Here is a 15554-nt window from a genome sequence, read left to right on the forward strand (position 1 = left end):
AAAATTTTTTACGTTCATTCTTTTTTGTGTTCTAGTAAAAATTTTTTTGTTTCCTTGCTTTTGAAATTCCATCGCGATTTTGTCATTCAATTTTGATTTTTAGTTCTTCGGTGTCCTTGCGCGGTTTGGTAAGTGTAAAGGGTGTTTTCGTCTGGGTTGGGGAAATCATTTTAACTATTTAAATCAATGCCATTATTTTCTTTCCATTGTTGATTTCGAGCTTTGGCAACAGTGAATCGGGAAGAAAGGGGCTCTCCTCTCGTAGAATCATAATCAAAATCTTTCAAAATGTTGGGGTAAGTGATGAATGTTTAAATTGGACTGTTGTCGGTTTTGGTGGTTTCGATTTAATCATGAATTATGATTGATTTTGGACTTTGGTTTGTTGATTTTAGCTACTGGTGGTCTCGGGGATGGTTTCATATCAAAACTGTAACAGGTATGTTCCCAAATTGCGAAAAATAAGGTTTCAACAAAAGCCAAAATTGCCTACTATTAAGAGCCCACTAATAGAACACTTTTTTTTCTAGAAAATCTGATGGAGCTTCCGTTTGGGGAGTTCAACTTACTCTTGGGTATGAACTAGTTGGTTGAGCATCGAGTTAGTTTGGTTTGCGCGACTAAGAGGGTTGTTCTGAGGACCGAGGATAAAAAGGAAGTGGTTGTGATCAATGAGGGTCGAGATTATCTGTCCAATGTGATCTTTGCTCTTGTGGCTGAAAAATTTGTACGAAAAGGGTGAGGGGCTTATATGGCTTTTATTAGTGTTTCAGTTTCTAGGGACTCTTCTATCGGGGATATCAGAATAGTAAGGGATTTTTTAGACTTCTTTCCTGAGGAGTTACCGGGTTTACCTCTAAATTGAGAAGTTTAGTTTTGCATTGAGCTTCTACCAGGTACAGCACCGGTGCCGTTGCTCTATACCGTGTGACACCGAATGAGCTTGTAGAGCTTAAGATTCAACTTTAAGAACTCTTGGATCGTGGGTTCATCTGCCCTATTGTGCTTCCATGAGGGGTACCTGTTCTATTTGTGAAGAAAAAGGATGGCACCATAAGGATGTGCATCAATTATCGGCAGTTGGATAAAATGACTATGAAGAATAAATATCCAATTTCGAGGATCGATAATTTTCTTGATCATTTTCAAGAGACTTCAGTGTTTTCAAAGATTTATATTTGTTCAGGGTATCATCAGCTGGGAGTTAAGGAAGTGGATGTTTATAAGACTGTATTTAGGACTCCTTATGGACATTACGAGTTCCTAGTTATGCTTTTTGGTCTAAAGAATGCTCCGACTACATTCATGGATCTGATGAACTGAGTCTCTCAGCTATATTTATATCAGTTCGTCGTGGTCTTCATTAACGATATTCTGGTTTATTCTAAGATCAATGATTAGCATATTAGTGTAGTGCTTCAGATACTCCGAGAGAAACAACTCTACGCTAAGTTGAGCAAGTGTGAGTTCTAGTTGCGCGAAGTAACTTTTCTGGGGCATGTAGTTTCTGTTGAGGGGATCCAAGTTATTCCTAGAAAGGTTGAGGCTATGCTTGATTGGAAATAGCCTAAGAACGTATCTGAAATCCGCAATCTTCTAGGTGTGGCGGGTTATTATCGGTTGTTTGTCGAGGGGTTCTCTTTTATTGCAGCTCCTTTGACTAAGCTTCTGTGCAAGGGTGTTCCTTTTGTTTGGACCGATGCGCAACAATCGAGCTTTGAGAATGTGATAGCCCGAAATAGGGCCTAATCAGAATAGTGGTTTCGTAACCACAAATCCGAAGTGAAATAATTTAATTTTATAAATTTTTATTAATTACTGATTGATTGAAATATTGTGTGAAAATATGGATAGAAAATTTTAATGATTTAGTGCCTAATTGAATTTTTAGGACTAAATCGAGAAAAATGCAAAGTGTGTCTAATTAGTGATTAAATGACTTAATTGAATTATTGCATGAAATTGGAAGTGTTTATGTGGCAATTAGACCATAAATTAGTGATATGGACACAAAAGGATAATTCTAGAAAAATATCTAAGTAATAGGTTAAGGGCATTTTTGTCCAAATTGAGAAAAAGACAAAATAAAGAGAAAATAAGTGTCCATCTTCTTAAAAATCAGAAGCTTGTTGCCGAAATTTTCATGTCACCATAGCTAGGGTTCTTGATCTTCCTAAGCTCAATTGTAAGTGATTTCTTGCCCCGTTTTTAATTATTTTCGTATTTTTATGCTTATTGAAGCTTGAATTTCATGTTTCTACCATTTAATTTAAATGAAATTAAATTTTAAAAATTGACTCATTCATGATATAATTGAAAATTGATTAGTGATGTTAGATAATGAATGTTTGAAGTGTTAATTACAAGTTTTACTAGATGAATTTCAATGAAAATGTTGAAAAAGGGCTAAATTGTGAAAGATGGTAAAGTGTGCATAAAGTTGTGATTTTGTGAAATTGAGGGCTGTTATGAGCATGAAATATGATTTAGTGAAGTTTGAAATTTAAAAATTTAGTGAATTTTATTTTACGAGCTTAGGGACAAAAGTGGAATTTTTGAAAAGTTTCGGGGAAAAATGTAAATTTGCCAAAATGTTGTGTATGAATTGTATTTGAATGAAATGTTGATAAAATGTATTAAATTGTGTTAATATAGATCAGGAAAGAAGAAATAGTGGAAGTGATCGGGGAAAAGAGAAAGTTATCGACTAAATTACAAAAATAGTCGTTTTGCATCCGAGGTAAGTTACGTGTAAATAATAGTTATACTTTTATAAATTGTGAATTATATTTGATATGTGAATTAATATTCAATGTGGAAGGAAAATTATTCATGAATTATTCAAGTGTTAAAGTGTTGAAAATAAAGTGTTAAGTGTAAATTCCCGGTTGAACTTAGGAATAGAAGTGGATACAAGTGACATGTCACTAGAGATCAGTGTTACAATGTTACAGTGAGTCCCGGGTGCTGGGTGATCTAGCATGTGTTGCAGACACCTGACAACTTGTGTGAGCAGGCCCGTGGACATTTCCAGTGTTATTGATCAGTGGTAGCTTCGGCTACGTTTCAGTGGTGGCTTCGGCTACATTTCAGTGGTAGCTTCGGCTACATAGCAGTGGTAGCTTCGGCTACATAACAGTGTTGCACTTATGTGCTAAATCTCTACGTATCTGTGTATATTCCGAGTGTTCAACGGGATTAATAATGAGTTAAAGTGAATATGAAATGAAGTGTGTATGCAGGTACATTTGAAAAGAATGAGCATAAGTGATAAATGTTAAGTGTGAAAATGTATATGCAAGTGAATTGGTAAGATTATGCATGTGTAAGTGATTGAAATTGCTAGGAAATGTTTTGATTAGTTATATGTTAAAAGTGTTAATTATTAAATGAGTAATTATTGTTTACATGTAACTTACTAAGCTATTAGTAGCTTACACCTTCCTTCTTTTCCTTTGTTTTATAGTGATTTGAACTTGATCGAATTGGGGATCGTCGGAGCTCGTATCACACTATCATAATCATCTCGGTATTGTGTGCTTTTCAAAATATTTAAAACTATGGCATGTATAGAGTCTTAATTATTTTGAGTATGTTCATATGATATGGCTAAGATTAGCTATTGAAATGGTTAGTAAAGATTATGTTTTGGTATTATGTATGTGTAAATGGTAACTAATTCAAAGAAGCAGTTTCTTTGACAGCAGCAATGACGTGAATGTAAAAATTCACCATAAATAGTAGAAATGGAATTAGAGAGTGAATTATATATGGAATTAAATATTATCAAGTCTATTTTTATATGAAAGAAACGGTGTAGGCAAAGGAATTCTGTATTTTGACATATTTGAATTTTAGTGAGATAGGGTCAGAATGGTTTTTGAAGTCCCCTGTTCTGACTTTAGAAAATCATTATAAATTGCACAGAAAGAATTATAGGTCATAATTTATATTTCTATATTCCTTAGTGAGTCTATTTTCAAAAGAAACAAACGATAACCTTATATGAATTCTGTCCAATGAGATAATTGATTTTTAGTGCCAAGAGGTCAGACCTGTTGAGCCGTGAAACAGGGGATACTTTAATGAATAAACTGTACTAATTGGATAAGTCAAAAATTCTGAAAATTTTATGGTAAGTAGGAATATGAGTCTAGTTTCAGGTAAAATTTACGGATTTAAATTTCAAATCTTGTAACTCAATTTATGATTAAATTAGTGACAGTCATGCAGGTGGACAGTTTTGTTGTGAACAGTGAATTTAATTTTAAAAGCAAATTTTTATGCTCCGAATTGGTAAGTTAAATTGGATGACATCTCGTACTTGATTCTGGCGACGGTCTCGGGTAAGGGGTGTTACAGAGAAGCTCAAGTCTATTCTGTCTCAGGCTCTTGTACTGATACAACTTGAATCTGGTAAAAAAATTATGGTCTACAGTGATGCATTGCACGCCGGTTTAGGATGTGTATTGATGCAAGATTGAAAAGTTGTGGCTTATGCGTCTCGTCAGCTTAAGACACACAAGGGGAATTATCCGATGCATGATCTCAAGTTGGCTATTGTGGTTTTTACGTTAAAGATTTGGAGGTGCTATCTGTAGGGTGAAAGGTGCCTATCTACGCTGATCACAAAAACCTCAAGCACCTCCTTACTCAAAAGGGTTTGAACCTTAGACAGCGTCGGTGGATTGAGCTACTCAAAGATTGTGACTGCAGGATAGAGTATCATCCTGGTAAGGCCAATATGGTGGTCAACGCTCTCAGTCGTAGAGCGATGACTGATTTAAGGGCGATGTTTGCTCGTCTTAGTCTGTTTAATGATAGGAGTCTGTTAGCCGAGTTACAAGTTAAGCCGGCTTGGATTGATAAGATTCTGTAACACCCCAGAATTTTTATTTTTGTTCTTGCGAAGGTGTGACACAACTGTGTATCTGTTTCAGTGGTTAAGTGTTCTAGGTGTGTGAGAGGTCCTAAGTTCAAGCCAGGACTTGGGAAAATTTTGGTATTTTTATGCCCTATCTTTGGTCAGTAGGCTTTTAAGTAAAAGTTGACAAATAATTAACAGAATGGGCCTGCTGGTCTGGTGGATAAGTGGAGTGTTGGTGTGAAGGAGGTCCTGTGTTCAATTAGCTGTGATGGCGTGGAGACAGTATTTTTGTTCCAATTTCAGCTAAGAGTTGTGTTGGGCTAAAATTCTGAGTCTGTATTTTAGTGGGTTAATAAAGAGTGATTTTAGGAGATAATGGGGGAGAGGTTATCAGAAAATAATCTGATTATCTTTTTGTTGTAGAAAAAAAGTAAAGTTTTGATTTTCTCTCCAATTACCTAAACTTTTTCTGACGTTTTCTTCTTCTTTTTCCCCCATCTGCCGATTTTTCCCCTATTTTCTCCCGAAATTTCCATTATTTTCCCCTTTCATTTCTTTCTTTATTTTCCAATTGAATTGGTTGCGTGTTTTTGGTAAGTAACGGTTTTGTCTATTGTTAATCTTTCTTGGTTAATCTTTGAAAGGGGGATTCCTTTTTGGTGTTTAGGAGTTAATTAAGGGGCTGGTGGTTTTGAATCGATGCTGTGATTGTGCGAAGTCGTGGTTACTCAAGCGAGGTAAGGGTTTTGTTAGGTTTTTAGTTGAGTTCCTTCCAAAATTGGTTGATTAAAAACGAATTAAGTGATTAATTTGGAGATTTGTTGGTAAATTTTTAGGTTCTTGAGGCTTAGGAGTGCTTACGCATTAGAATCGATATCAGGTATGTACCCGAAATGCAGAAAATGAGATTTGGCGAAAAGTAAAAATTGCTTGCTATCGAGAAATAAGAGAAAATGATGCGAAAAATTGTAAAGAAAGGAAATAAAGGTGTTATAAACTTGGAAATCAACATTCTGCACTAAAATAGTTTTGGACAGCAGCGGTAGTCTAACTTTGAAAAATCATGAAAAATAGTGGAAATTGAGTTAGAGGTTGAATAAAATACGAAATTAAATTTTATTGAGTCTAATTTTTCATGGAAGAAATAGTGTAAGCAATGAAATTGTAAGTTATGAGATATAATGAATTTTGTGAAACAATGTCAGAATGGGTTCGGGTTCCCCTGTCCTTACTTTGGAAAAATCATCAAAAATTGTAAAAAAATAATTAGGGTCTTAAATTTATATTTTTAAATCTTTAACGAGTATATTTTCGAGAGAAACAATCAAAAACATCATCCGAATTCTGTACTAAGAGATAAATAATTTTTAGGAAGGAAAGGTTGAAACTGTCAAATAGCAAAATGGGGATAGATTTGAAGATTTTACTGTACTTATTTGATAAAATATAAAATCTAAAAATTTTATGGTGAAAGGTATTTGAGTCTAGTTTTGAAAACATCAAGTGGATCTTAATTTGGAATTCTGTAGCTTAAGATATAAATAATATAGAGACAATAACTCAAGTAGACAACTTTGGATGAACATATAAGTAAATAGTGAAAACATATATGAATATTTAGCTAGCATGGGTTACATTAAAAATGGATCACATGGCCAAGGCTAATTTGGGTCGAGTGGGCCACACGGGCTTACATGGGCGTGTGGGCCCATTTTCATCGAAATGTTTCTAAGGTTGCACGGGTCGCCCAAGTTGACTGTGAACCTACTGTAAGGTCGGTAAGCACTACTTAAACCCCTAAATGTGTGAAATTAACTGAATGATATCTATACTGAGCATGTTAATATCTGAACCAAATATATGTACTTAAATTGCATAATAGCATATCATCCATTGTGAGTTGCATTGTATTAGGTTGAGGGTTGCTATTCGGAGGAAGTGTACTGAAAGGCTTTAAGCCTAATTTACTGGCAGCTTAGCTGCAAACTACTTTCTTGTGCCTCATTCGGTACTACTTGGAGTGTAGGGATGGGTGGGTTGATTATATCCCCACATGAAGTGTAGGGTTGGACGGAGATGGTGTGTAGAGGCTGGATGGGTAGGATTTTTCTACTGCATAATTGTTACTGCTACTAATAATGTGATGGGCTAAGGCCCAAACTGTCACTGATACTGACAAGGGCTTAGGCCCAAGACTATTCAACTATGCACTGTGAATACTGATTATTTGTTTGTTTCTGCGGGATTACACACTGAGTTTACGTAAACTCACCCTTTTTGTTTAATGCGCACAGGTAATCCCTAGACTTAGACGGATCGGTGCGACGGAGGACTTCATGATTTAATTATTATTGATTATTTGAGTTGTAATTTTAAGGACCCTCTGGGACTTTGGTTTTAAATTTTGGGTTTTTATTTATTTATTTATTTATTTTACTTTATGGATTTATACCTACTATTCGTAGGAAATTCAGTTTTTAAAAAGTTAAAGTAGTTTCTAAATGCATGATCACTTAGACTATTTTAGTAAAGCTTCCACAATGAGGGATGTTTCAAAACAAATGTTTTAAATGAATAAAGACGACTTCTTAAGTTCTAACAAAGGTTTACTAAAGATAATAACATGGAATGTTTTCAACGTAACAACGAGGTTTCAAAAACACTATCGTGTGACATTGCCAGATATGACATAACGTCTAGGCTGGGTTTGGAGGGTTATAGATTCGGGATAAGCAGTTGGGGGATGAGTCTCTGGGTTTGCGATTTCGTCAGATTGAGAGTTGTAGTACTTCAAATTTTGGGCTGAATAAATATGGAGTTCTATGTTTTCAAGGTAGGATCTGTGTGCCGAATGATTCTCATTTGAGGCAGTCAATTCTGAGGGAGGCTCATAATAGCCCATACACTATGCATCCCGGTGGTAATAAGATGTATCAAGATCTCCGTGAACTATATTGGTGGCCGAGTTTGAAACGTGAGGTTATAGATTTCGTTACTCGATGTCTGACGTGCTAGCAAGTTAAGGCTGAGCACCAGTTGCCTTCGGGTTTGTTACGACCCGTTAAGATTCCCTTATGGAAATGGAAACGAGTAAATATGGGCTTCGTTAGTGGGTTGCCCTTGACACCTACTAAGAAGGATTCTGTTTGGGTCATCGTGGATCGATTGACTAAGTCTGCTCATTTTATTCTAGTTCGGATAGACTATTCTCTGCAGAAGTTAGCGAAGTTCTATATCGCCAAGATTGTAAGATTGAATAGAGTTCCTGTTTTGATAATTTCTGACAGAAATCTTTACTTCACTTCTTGGTTCTAGAAGAAATTGCACGAGACTCTAGGTTCGAGACTAAACTTCAGTACTGTGTTCCATCCTCAGACCGATGGTCAATCTGAGAGGGTGATTCAGATACTGAACGATATGCTTCAGAGTTGTGTAATATATTTTCGAGGTAGTTGGGAGAATTATCTGCCTCTAGCTAAGTTCGCCTACAATAACAGTTTTCAGTCTAGCATCCAAATGACACCTTACGAGGCTTTGTATGGTCGTAAGTGTCATACTCTGCTCTGTTGGACTGAGTTGGGTGAGCGTTGGGTTTTGAGCCCAGAGTTAGTTTCTGAGATCGAAGGTAAGGTTAAACTAATTCGGTATCGTCTGAATGCGGCTTCTGATAGATAGAAGTCTTATGCATATCTGAAAATGAGAGATATTGAGTATGATATGGGTGATTTCGTTTTTTTAAAGGTTTCTCTGTGGAAGAAAGTTCTGAGGTTCGGTCGTAAGGGTAAGTTGAGCCCTAGGTTTATTGGGCCGTACGAGATTTTGAAGCGTGTGGGACTGCTCACTTATGAGTTAGAGCTACCTCTAGAGTTGGACCATATCCACAATGTGTTTCATGTCTCGATGTTGAGGCGGTACCTGTCTGATCCATCTCACGTTATTTTTGTTGAGGCGATTGAGATTAGATCGGATTTGACTTTTGAGAAGGAGCCAGTTGAGATTCTAGATCGTGATATTAAAGTTCTGAGGAGGAAATCCTTTCCGTTAGTCAAGTTTTTGTGGCAGAATCATGGCATTAAGGAAGCCACGTGGGAACCTAAGGACTCGATGCGTCAACAGTATCCTTATCTATTCTAATCCGGTAAATTTCGATGTCGAAATTTCTATTAGGGGTAGAGTTGTAACGCCCTGAATAATTTATTTCTATTTCTGTAAATATCTTATACAAATGTGAATCTACTTTAGTGGTTAAGTGTTCTAGGTGTGTGTATGAGGTATTGGGTTCAAGTCTCACCTTTGCCAAATGTTGTTATTTTTCTAATCCTAGCCTTACCTTTGTTGAGTGGGCTTTCTGCTACTTTATATCAGAATGAGCCTGCTGGTTTGAGTGGTAAGGGGTTGTTGTGTTGGAGGTCTTATGTTCGAATCCCTGCACGAGCAAGGGTGTTAATTTTTTCTCGGTTGTTTGTTAAAGTTTTAGGGGAGTTGGGGTTCTGAGCAAGTGGTTTGTTAGTAGGTTAGTGGGGAGAAATTCGAGGTATTTGGTATAATCATATTATGTTTTCTTTTTGATATTTTTTTCTCTCTCTGGAAACTCCCAAAATTTTTTACGTTCATTTTTGTTTGTGTTCTGGCAAAATTCTTTTTGTTTTCTTACTTTTGAAATTCCATCGCAATTCTGTCATTCAAGTTCGGTTTTTAGTTCTTCGGTGTCCTTGCGCGGTTTGGTAAGTGTAAAGGGTGTTTTCATGTGGGTTGGGGAAATCGTTTTAATTGTTCAAATCAATGCTATTCCTTTATTTTTGTTGTTGATTTCGAGTTTTGGCAGCAGTGAATTGGGAAGAAAGAGGCTCTCCTCTCGCGAAATTGTAATTGAAATCGTTCGGAGTGTTGGGGTAATTGATGAATGTTTGAATTGAACTGTTGTCAGTTTTGGTGATTTCGATTTAACCGTGAATTATGATTGATTTTGGACTTTGGTTTGTCGATTTTCGGTGCTGGTGGTCTCGGTGCTGGTTTCGCATCAAAATCATAATAGGTGTGTTCCCAAATCGCGAAAAATAAGGTTTCGACGAAAGCCAAAACTACCTACTGTCAACGCCACAGGGCTTGTGGCCGTCCATGTAGGTGGCCGTGTGTTTGACGAGGGCATGGCCGTGCGTAAAACACGCCCGTGTGGTAATGTGAGTGTGGTCGTGTGGGACACACGGGCATGTGGGCCCGTACAGGCATGCCACACGGTCGTGTAGCTTTTGGGCTAGGCCATGTGAGCCAGCGGGTAAGGCCAATTTGGGCGTGTGGACCCACGTAGGCAAGCCACACGGGCATGTGGGCCCATATTTTTGAAATTTTCCCTAGGGTCGCACGTGTTGTTCCGATCGACTGTGGGCCTACCGTAGGGTCAATAAGGGCTAACCAAACCCTAAAACTATGTAATCTGATAGTTGATATTCTGCTCTGAGTATGACACAGTTATGCATGTCTAATTATTCTATTAAATTTATATATTTGATATTCGTATATAAGCATGTTAAGCATTATATTTCTGTATCCGTAATCTGTAATTATGTTGGGGTAGGATTTGTATATGTGGAGGAAGTGTTCTGTATGGCGATCATCGCCTATATTCTGACAGCATGACTGCATATTATCTGATATGTGTCGTAATGACACAATGTGGTGTGTAGAGATGGGTGGGCGTTTTTAACCCCACATAGTGTGATGAGATGGTAGGAGTTGGTGTGTAGAGGATGGGGGTAGGATTCTGTATATCTGTTCTGTTATTTGTAACTGTATTTGTAAAGGACTTAAGTTCGAATCTGAATCTAGATCTGACTGCGTCTATGATATCTTTAGGTTAGCTTGTCTAATTCTGTTGGGTTACACACTGAGTTTATGAAAACTCACATCTATTTGTCTGTTCTGTTCAGATAATCCACAGGCTTAGACGGGTCGGTGCAATGGAGGCTCAGCGGTGACGACTTAATCGAGAACCATTTTACTTAGTAAATAATGGTTTTTATTTATAAATATGGTTTTATTTGGGAGTTTGTAATTTTTGGGACTCTCCGGACTGTTGGTTTTTATTTTGGTTTTGGATGCGTTTTTGACTCTTTCATCGCGTTGCATGACAGAAAACACGGTTTTAGAAAAACAAAGGTTTTTCTTAAAACACAAACTGGATTTTCAAATTATGATGGTTTTAAGACTTCCGCTGTAAATTATTTTTTGACTAATAATTGAATTAAATAACACTTTCGAATATAGTTATAAATGATTACAAATTATGAAATTTGAATGATTTGACGAGACGACTCTATTTTTGAAAAACCCTACCTCGTGACATCTCCGGATTTGGCGATAACGTGTAGGCTGGGTTTGAGGTGTTACACAAATAACATCCAAAACTTTAAGAACCATCAATGCTACCATTTCAAAGCTTTAAAATTTTCACAACTTAATTCCTAGGCTAGATAAATCAAGCCATTCGGATCTGAAAAACAAAAAAATTGCAAGAAACGAGCTTGAAAACACTTACCAATCAAAGGTTGAAAGTTGAAAAGTTAAAAACTTATTTTTTCTTCTAAGTTTCAGCCATGGAAATGAAAAATGAAAAAGATTATGGAAATGCCATTTTTTCTTTAATTAACTTATATAGTTTAAATATTAAGATATTTTAGATATTTTAGATTAAACCTTAATTAATCTATCATTAAGCATAATTAAGCCTTTTAACATGGATGAAAACATCATCATCCACCAAAAATAAACAAACATTGGTCCAATTGCATAATTGGACCCTTGAAAACTTAAAAATCTATATCGATTAACTTTTACAATTTTTACGATTTAGTCATTATACCTTAATTAGTCACTAATTCGACAAAATTACCTATCCAAAATTCAATTAACCTATATAATAACTCCATGAATATTTATTGAAAATATTTATGGGCTCGATTTACAGAAACGAGGTCACGATACCTTATTTTTTAATACCACTAACTTCAAGGTCAAAACACTTTTACCTTAATTAACTATTCAATTAACAAATTCATCAGACCAAAATTCCATATAATACAAAAATAGACTCATAAGTATTAAATATTAATATTTACGAACTCACTCATCGAATATGAGGTTTCGAAACAACCATTTTCGACACCACTGACTTTTAAGCTGTTACAAATTGAACATATGCAATTGAGGTTCAAATGATTTGTAATTAAGTTTCAAATGTTTGCCTATTAATAATAAACTTATTTAGTCACAAAGTCATTCCACTCTAGTATCATGACTATGTTATCCTCAATGGCATACCATTACGAAAGCAACTCGATTAGTACTCATCCAATGACCTTGTCATAAGTTTGTTATCCTTATAGGATATCTTTAATCTCTTTGGGATAATATACGATCTTCCAGTATGATCCTATCTTATCTCATAGTAACCATTACATCTTCGTTCATGAAAAGTCAATTACTATCAAATAGTAATCAGGTTATTCATCATAAAGACGAACGACCCGAGGTTACATTTACTTTTCATCAATCATGTACTGTCAATGTGAGGATATCATATACTCATGTCTCAGGCTATGAATTCCACTGTTGTAAATGATGCTACATACTGCAGAAGTCGTACAGCCAACACACTAGCTTTCGGTTCCTTATCTATTCAAACTCAGGCTTTTACTTACATCAAAGTGTACGAGTCACGCATACATAGTATGTCATCCACTCAGGATTTAGGTATGCCACACTATGAATGTCACATGTGAATACATCCATAAACGGATACAAGATCTATTCTTCTTGGGTCTAGTCCGATGTACTAACATTCCAATCAATCACATCTATGTCTTTATCTTCTTTATCTTCTAGGAGTCATCCGCTTCGATGCCCAAGACAAAACATCTCCCCAATTGCACTTGATAAATGACATATTAGTCTTTCAATCGGTTTGCTCATTTCTGATTAGACTAAGGACATGTTTAGGTTTGTCTACTAATACAAGTTGTCTTTTCATATCACGATTCGACCACGTGTTACCGCTTATTATTAGTTTAAACATTAGACAACCAATGAGCAACATTTTCCCATTTTTCTTTGCGTGTAAAAACCATGTGAGGACATTATACAAAGTATTAATGTAATTCATGAATAATTTTATTAACTAATTTTTTCAAAAAGTTACAAGTGTACATTGACGAAAATATTACACTTAGGGCACTAGATCCAACAGTAGCATCGTTCACAATGGTAGAATTCATAGCTCAATGAATGAGTAAATGATATCCTCTCATCGAAATTACATGATAGATTAAAAGTAAACGTGACCACATGTCTTTTATCTTTGAGATAAATGGCTTGGTTACTATTTGATAGTAATTGGATTTTCATGAAGGAAGATGTAATGGTTACCATGAGATAAAATAGAATCATATTGGGAGAACATATTTATCCCAAAGAGATTAAAGATATCCTATGAGGATAACACACTTATGACAAGGTCATTAGACGAGCACTGATCGAGTAGTTTTTGTAATGGTATGTAATTGGGGAGAGCTTAGTCACGATAGTATAGTGGAATCAATTTATGACTAAATGAGTTTATAACTAATAGATGAAAAGCTGGAACTTAATTGTCACACTTGATTTTCATAAAAGTCCCGAATTTAAAGGAGAGTTGAGAGATAATTAAATAAAATGGTAAGTTGGTGGGCTTTACTAGAAAACTTAAAAATTTTAGTGGTTGATCGGTAATTAGTTGAGATCTAATTTTGGTTCAATTGAGATGGAACTGGCTGGTTCCTTAGTGGGAGACAAAATGGTTGTCGATGAAAGACTTAATTAGGGCTTTGGTGATCGTGTGAGAAGGGTTTTATATTTAGGTGACGAACCTTATCCAATAGAGGAAAAATCTTTCCCAGTTTCGTTTATATTTTCTTCTCATCTGCATCGTCTTCTTCGATTGCTCTGAAGAAGAGAAAGTTAATGAAAGCCTTGTATGGGGTGATAAATGTGAGACTCGAATCTGGAAAGTAGAGAATCCAGTAAGTGGTAAGCTTCTAAGTCTCTCTATACTCGTAAATTAGAGGAAAAGAGAAGTAAGGGTTCCTGAAAGCTTCTATATAATAATGGATTCGAGGTTCTAAGGTTTGAACACCTACGGTTAACTGGTATATCTGGTTGTAATGCTTAGTTTCCAAGACAAAGGAGGCTCTTACGTTTGGACAAGTTAAGTTGGTGATGTAAGAGTATGCCCAAAGATCAATCATGAGATAGTTGTAATAACATACTTGATTTATTATGTTTATTAATATAAGGCAATATAAGGAGTTACCATTATTATTTCAGTTTCTTTTCTGCGAGTATAAATAAACTTTTTTATAATAATGTCCTGAGAATAATATGATTAATCTTAAAAGGTCCTTAGTCAAGTATTATTGTTGACTAGGACAACAATAATGCATTAAGACTAACATGTAGTTGATTGATGATAAAGAGTTGTCATTGATATGGAGTGTCAAAATCAATGCATGAATATGTGTGTTAGAGAACAAACATATTAGACTGACCCGCTATGATTATGTTTCTTGGATTATTATGTAATTGTCACAACATTACTCATAGTGATTAATATGTATATGATCCTCAGACTTGAGATCATCATTATCCCAACATCGTGAGTTGTATATTTTGATACAGTCAAACGTACATCGTAACTGATTGTTCTATAAAGGCTGATGTTGGATATACCACAATCTATGTAGAGGGATATGGTTGATCAATATATGATAAGTCCCTCCTACATAATGGGAGTAATATCTTAGGCCACTTGATTGAGTGAGACTAGAAATGCATGGCCATGCTCAAATAAGTTAAGATATGAGATGTCATACTTATTTATATATCATAGTCTAATCAAGATATCAAGGAACATGGGATGGACTATGCAAGTGTGACTATTCCATGACTTGTGTCCAATCCAGAGATAAAGGACTTAATGATTAATGCATGAAACGTTAATCGCAAAAAGGTTATGTCGAATCATGATTTCTTGTAAATTAGGTAACAATGATGCATTGCTAGATGCCACTCATTGTTTGTAACATTAGAATCGTTCTAGTATTACTGCTAACGTTACAAAAACCTACAGGGTCACACCCTATGGTTGAAATGAACGGAATAAAACATAGTTGGTATTGTGTTTGGTTGTCACATGAATTAAATTAATTATAGAATTAATTTAATTGGGTAATCAAATATTGAACATATTATATGTACAAGATTGTTGTACACATAATGAGAACATATTTCTATTAATATATGAATTTGATTCGTATATAAATTTAAATAAATATAGTTTACCGAAACCCTTGTTATAATTAATGTAATTATAATTTTCGGTTTAAAATATTATTATATTTATTTATTTTTAATTATGATTATTATGTTCGGATAAAAATTTTATGAATTATGATTCATTATATATATACCAATTATAAGAGGGTTAGCATGTGAGAGTTTTAAAAAACCCTAAGAAATAAAATCTTGAAATTTTGCTTCTGAAGTCTAGCAGCCGTCAAGCGAAGAATTCTCCAAAACAGTTTTGAGGGTTTCTTCCATTCATTGTCAAACCGGGTGGATACGTAGAGGTCAGAATCACAAAAGGTTGCGGCTTGGT

This window comes from Gossypium hirsutum, chromosome D06 (assembly GCF_007990345.1).
Source record: "Gossypium hirsutum isolate 1008001.06 chromosome D06, Gossypium_hirsutum_v2.1, whole genome shotgun sequence".
Classification (NCBI taxonomy): domain Eukaryota; kingdom Viridiplantae; phylum Streptophyta; class Magnoliopsida; order Malvales; family Malvaceae; genus Gossypium; species Gossypium hirsutum.